We start from the raw sequence: 7,115 nt of genomic DNA on the forward strand, positions 1-7,115 counted from the left end.
AGAAATCAAAATCTACACATTAATCTAATTCTAAAACATGTAGAAACGACTTCTACAGATTACTATAAATCTAAAACATGTAGAAATCAAATTCTAAACATTACTATAATTCTAAAAAACTGTAGAAACTGATTTCTACATATTAGTTGTATTCTACGGATAAGAAATTAGTTCCTAAAAATATGGAAACAAAATATTTGAGAATATTCACTTTTATATTTTTTTAAAAAAATCGATTTTTTTAAAAAAATCGATTTGGGATTCTTTCCTCGGCACGGGATCGATCGATCTATTCTTACAGATCGATCGATCTGTGTAAATCGACCTTCGCCGATCGAGTGAAATGGACCAGGTCGATCAGTATATATTTCGTGTTTTTTTTTGTTCTGAATAATGATCGGGATCGATCGATCCACTATAACTTGTAAAGTGGGATCGATCGATCCCCCTTGTCGAACTCAATATATATCTTTTTAAAAAAATTAACAATTTTAAGGGTATTACTGCCTTTTTGGAAAAAATTAGTCTAATAGGACATAAATTAGTATACATTAGTCTAAAGGGACATAGTTACCATTTTTTTGCTCTGAAAAAACAGATTTCCCTAATAAAAATTAGATTTTCTCTTTACACCAACTACAGAGAGACGTGTCTCATCCCAATTAGATGCAGTCCTTCAACTTGACAGATCTGTCACCTATTCATATCTCACAGCTCTGTCACATATACCTTAAATACCACCTCCCCTTTCCAGATTTGTAACAAGCTAGTTGTGCCTTTGGCTTATGTGCGAAGGAAGCAGAAGACAGTTAGAAGTGGTTAAGTGAAAAGTATGAAATGAAGAGGAGACTCTGACTGTGAAGGAAGGTTTGGCAGAGTCTAATAAAAGAGTAATGAGTTACGATGTCGTTTTATTATCTTATGAGAGTTGTATTTAATATTCGAGTTGTCAAACATTTGGGGATATCAAATGATCAATACAACAAACTTTATCTTCTTATCTTATTTCTCTCTCTTTAACCCCCTTTTCTGTTAACGATAAACCCTAGTTTATCATTGGTATCAAAGCCCTGAGATGCCTCATAAGTAAGATTCGAACACGGATTGTATCACTGCGCGGGAAGGGCAGTTTGAGAGTCTCACCAGCTTGTTCGAGGAGATGCGAGCTGAGATGAAGGCGAATCATCATCAGTCTCTCGAGATCGAGAAGCGCGCCAAGGAGCGTCAACGCAAAGCGACAGAAGATGTTCCGAAGCGAGTGGAGACGAAGCAAGACGCCGCCGTTGAGATGTGATGACCTAACTCTGACGGATCTTAGCCTCAGGAAAAAGGGCTGCAGATGCAACCGGAGAAAGGGGTCATCTTGTTACCGGAGAACGCGGTTCCCTTGCGAAGCGCCGAGATTCGGTCGACACCGTTCACAGCGGGGTCTTCTGGGTATTCAGCACCACCAAAGGAGTCATCACCTAAGAAGAAGCTTGAGTTACCAGAATTTGAAGGAAAGAACCCAGAGGACTGGATCTTCAGGGTGGAGAAATGCATTTCGGTGAACCAGACCGAGGAAGATGAGAAACTAGCACTCGCGATGGCTTGTATGGTTGGGTGTGCGGTGACTTGGTTAAGGATGATACATGTGCGAGATGAGTTATTGGACTGGCGTGACTTCAAAAGAAAAATAAAAAGGAGATTCAATCCCACTCGTGGAGGTACTATCTTTAGTCAGATATTACGACTGAGGCAAAGCGGGACGATATTATCGTGAGGCGTTTGAGGAGTTATCAGCTGAGGTCCCTCACGTGCCATACGATGTTTTGAAGGAAATTTTTCTTCATGGAATGAAGTGAAGCTTGCGTGAGCAGGTTGTCAGACTAAGGCCAGTAGGGATGGACGAGATTGTAGAGATGGCAAGGATCATCGAAGAGCAAGAAAATGATAAGAGTGCCTATCAATCGCGAAACTTTCAGAGAATCTATTCAGCGCTGACACTCAATGGCCATCAGAAGAAACATAACACGAGTCCAGCCAAGGCTGGGGAGTCTACTCCTGCGAGGAAGTCATTTGATTCACCCCGAGACAGCAGACAAGGAGATCAGAAACACACTGTGCAGAATCCTTGTAGACACTGTAAGAGAGAGATTTTTTGCGGGGCATCACTGCAAGGCTTTCCAGAAGTTCAGGTGTCTTGATGTCGAGGAGGAAAGTGAGCAGGAAGAAGACGAGGAAGGTGATCTTGAGGAAACACGGGGTCAACAGCCTCAGTAGAATCATGAGTTACAGGTTCTGTCCTTGCAGTCTATGGTAGGAATCACTTCGAAGAAGACACTAAAGGTGATAGGGCAGATTGGTAACGAGAAGGTGGTGGTGTTGATTGATTCAGGAGCGTCGTGTAATTTCATCGCAAAAAGACTAGTGCAGTCATTGGGTTTGGCGGTGCAAACAACACATGAGTTTGGAGTTTCAATAGGTGATGGAAGAGTGTTGACTGGTCAGGGAAAGTGCTCTGGAGTAGAGATGGAAATTCAAGGGGTGAAGATCACAGAAGAATATCTGCTGTTTGAGTTGGGTACAATTGATGTGGTATTGGAATACTCGTGGTTGGCGACCTTAGGTGAAACGAGGATCAACTGGGGACTACATACTATGAAGTTTGTGGTTAACGAGCAGTGGGTGACCATTAGTGGAGATCCATCTCTATTGAAGATGCATGTGTCGCTGAACTCTATAGAGAAGCTAGTCGACAATGATGAAGTGGTGTTTCTTTTGGAGCTACATGCCCTGTTTGAAGCCAGCCCTGGAGAGAATAAAATTAAGAGTCCGAGTAAGGAGGTCAAGAAGCTACTGCAGAAGTTTGAGTAAGTGTTTCAAATGCCTCAAGGTCTACCCCCAAGGCGCAATAGAGAACACACCATCACGTTTCAAGCTGGTACTTCACCCATTAACATCAGGCCGTACCGGTACTCGCACATTTAGAAAGATGAGATTAAGAAATTGGTAAAGGAAATGCTGCAAGCAGGGATCATAAGACCGAGTATCAGCCCTTACTCTAGCCCGGTGCTTTTGGTGAACAAAAAAGATGGAGGGTTCCGTTTCTGCGTGGACTAAATTGCGGTGAACAAAAGCACTATACAACTGTTGATCGAACAACTGTTGGATGAGTTAGCTGGAGCCTCAGTGTTCTCCAAGTTGGATCTTAAATCAGGATATCATCAAATCAGGGTGAAAGAGGAGGATGTTGGCAAGACGGCCTTCAAGACTCACGAAGGACATTACGAGTTCTTGGTGATGCCCTTTGCGCTCACCAACACCCCTACGACGTTCCAGTCTGTCATGAATGAGATCTTCAAGCCGTATTTGAGGAAGTTTGTGTTGGTCTTCTTCGATGATATCTTAGTATATAGCAAGAATGAAGCTGAGCATCAGGAACATCTTAAGACAGTGCTCGGGGTTCTGCAACAGCACCAGTTCTATGCTAACGAGAAGAAGTGTGCGTTTGGGCAGTCTAGTGTGTAGTATTTGGGTCATGTGATATCGTCAAGAGGGGTAGCAGCAAACCCTGAAAAGATTCGAGAAATGAAGGAGTGGCCGCAGCCTAAGAATGTGACTGTGTTGAAAGGGTTTTTGTGGCTGACGGGCTACTATAGGAGGTTCGTGGCTAGCTACGGCAAGATAGCTCGACCACTCACAGACATGTTGAAGAAAGTAGCATTTAAATGGTCTGCTGATGCGACGAAGGCTTTCTGTTGGCTTAAGAAGGCGATGACTACACTACCGGTGCTAAAGCTACCTGATTTCTCAAAACCGTTTGTGGTCGAAACGGATGCGTCAGGAACAGGTATTGGAGCGGTGTTCACTCAGGAGGGCCGTCTGGTAGCTTTAATCAATAAGGCGTTTTCGAGTGCGGGAAGAGTAAAGTCAGTCTATGAGAGGGAACTCCTCGCCATCGTGTATACTGTTACTAAATGGCGACATTATCTCACAGGAAATCATTTCACTATACGTACTGATCAGAAGAGTCTCCGATATTTGTTGGAGCAAAGGGTGGTATCTGTGGAACAACAAAAGTGGGCTTCCAAGCTGTTGGGGCTTAACTATACGATCGAGTACATGCCGGGAAAAGATAATCGAGTGGCAGATGGTTTATCTCGACAGTAGGTGGTAGCTAGAGAGAACGAAGAGTTCCAAGAGTTTCAATTAACTGCCCCTTTGAAAATTGATCTCGATGAGTTAGCGTTTCAAGTGGAAAGGGATGAGCGCTTGCAGGTGATCATAAGGTCTTTACAAGAGGGTAAAGAAGCTCCAGAGGGTTACTATGTAAAGGAGGGTCACTTGTTCCATGAAGGTAGACTTGTAATACCTGCTAAGTCGCTGTTCATTCCTTCCTTGTTGAAGCAGTTTCATGATAGCGTTATGGGAGGTGACGAAGTAGTATTAAAAACGTTTAAGAGGATGGCTCGAGAAGTGTATTGGAAGGGAATGCATAGTGATGTGACTGAGTTCATCAAGGCTTGCGAAGTGTGTCAGAAAAACAAATATTCCACCCTCTCCCCCGCGGGTTTGCTGACTTCTCTACCCATTTCCACCCAAGTTTGGTCTAATATCAGTTTGGATTTCCACGGTCCTTTTTATTTACTACAAGAAGATCCATCTCGAATTTTTAACAACCATTTTTCATATTTAATCACTTTGGGCCTACTTTAATGTTTTACAATTTTTAATAAGATATTATTGTTTATATGGTAACAATACACGTTTTACATGTTTTACACTTTGGGCCTACTTTAATTTTTTATAAAACACTAGCTGTTTTCCTGCACTGATAAAATTTTACACTAAAGGAGTAGATGTGATCATGGTTGTAGTAGACAGCCTCTCGAAATATGCTCATTTTATTTCGTTGAGACATCCTTTCACGGCGAGGATGGTAGCAGAAGCGTTTGTTAAAGAAGTGATCAAACTTCACGGCTTCCCAGAGACGATGGTAGACAAAGACAAGATTTTTCTGAGCAGATTTTGGGAAGATTTGTTCAAAACGCAGGGGACATCACTTCACAAGAGCACGGCGTATCATTCCCAGTCTGATGGTCAGACCGAAGTGGTTAACATATGCTTAGAAACGTATTTGAGATGTTTTGCGGGAAGGAAGCCATCATCGTGGTCACAATGGTTACCGTGGGCCGAGTATTGGTACAATACTTCTTACCACTCTGCCACTAAGTCGACTCCTTTCAAAGCATTGTACGATCATGACCCTCCAAAATTTCTGCGGTTTGGGGATATTCCGACAGCAAATACAGAAGTAGAGGTCATGATTCAAGACAGAGATGCGTTGTTGCATGAGTTATGTGAGAACTTAGGAACTGCTCAAGCTCGAATGCAAGCAGCATCGAACAAGAAGAGAAGAGACATTGAGTTTGAGCAAGGAGATTGGGTGTTTCTTAAGCTGCGTCCTTACAGACAGTTGTCGGTAGCGTCGCGCAGAGCAGAGAAACTGGCTCTGAGATACTTTGGTCCGTATCAAGTGGAGAAGCGTGTTGGGAAAGTGGCTTACAAGCTGCGGTTACAGTCACACAGTTTGATTCATCCTGTCTTCCATGTGTCTCAGTTAATAGGAGCTGTCAAACCGCAAGTTCGAGTCCAAGAGATTCCCTTGATCATGTCTTCATCGTTAGAATGGGACACAGAGCCTCGAGAGATTTTGGACATCAGGAGATCAGTAGAGAACGGTCAACTAGAAGTGCTAGTGCATTGGGTTGATATTCTGCCAGAACGTTACGCAGGACAAGAAGGGTATAAGTTGTCCAACGTGGAGGTGTTGCTTGCCGCGCAGCTTCACGCGGAGAGTGAGTTGAAGGAGTGGGTCACCGCAGTTGTGAAGCTTGAGATGAACGAGGATGGTGGTGATGATGTTCATTTTGAGGTGATCCCAATCTGTCTAAGATGAAGAAAGAGGTGGTTGTTGGTGTCAAGGATCTTAAAGCTGTCTAAGACTGCTTTCATAACTAACGAGGGGCATTACGAGTTCTTGGTGATGCCATTTGGGCTCACCAACGCCCATGCGACATTCCAGTTCGTCATGAATGAGATCTTCAAGCCGTATTTGAGGAAGTTTGTGTTTGTCTTCTTCGATGATATTTTGGTATATAGCAAGAATGAAGATGAGCATCATGAACATCTTAAGACAGTGCTCGGGGTTCTGCAACAGCACCAGTTCTATGCTAACGAGAAGAAGTGCGCATTTGGACAGTCTAGTGTGTAGTATCTGGGTCATGTGATATCGTCCAGAGGAGTAGCAGCAGACCCTGAAAAGATTCGAGCAATGAAGGAGTGGCCGCAGCCTAAGAATGTGACTACGTTGAGAGGGTTTTTGTGGCTGACGGGCTATTATAGGAGGTTCGTGGCTAGCTACGGCAAGATAGCTCGACCACTCACTGACCTGTTGAAGAAAGAAGCATTTAAATGGTCTGATGATGTGACGAAGGCTTTCTATTGGCTTAAGAAGGCGATGACTACACTACCGGTGCTAAGGCTACCTGATTTCTCAAAACCGTTTTTGGTCGAAACGTATGCGTCAGGAACATGTATTGGAGCGGTGTTCACTCAGGAGGGCCGTCCGGTAGCTTTTATCAGGAAGACGTTTTCGAGTGGGGAAGAGTAAACTCAGTCTATGAGAGGGAACTCCTCGCAATCGTGTATACTATTACTAAATGGCGATATTACCTCACAAGAAATCAGTTCACTATACGTACTGATCAGAAGAGTCTCCGATATTTGTTGGAGCAAAGGGCGGTATCTGTGGAACAACAAAAGTGGGCTTCCAAGCTATTGGGGCTTAACTATACGATCGAGTACATGCCGGGAAAAGATAATCGATTGGCAGATGCTTTATCTCGACAGTAGGTGGTAGCTAGAGAGAACGAAGAGTTCCAGGAGTTTCAGTTAACTGCCCCTTTGACAATTGATCTCGATGAGTTAGCATTTCAAGTGGAAAGGGATGAGCGCTTGCAGGTGATCATAAGGTCTTTACAAGAAGGTAAAGAAGTTCCAGAGGGTTACTATGTAAAGGAGAGGCACTTGTTCCATGAAGGTAGACTTGTAATACCTGCTAAGTCGCTGTT

Source organism: Brassica oleracea, chromosome C3 (assembly GCF_000695525.1).
Source record: "Brassica oleracea var. oleracea cultivar TO1000 chromosome C3, BOL, whole genome shotgun sequence".
In the NCBI taxonomy this organism is placed as follows: Eukaryota; Viridiplantae; Streptophyta; class Magnoliopsida; order Brassicales; family Brassicaceae; genus Brassica; species Brassica oleracea.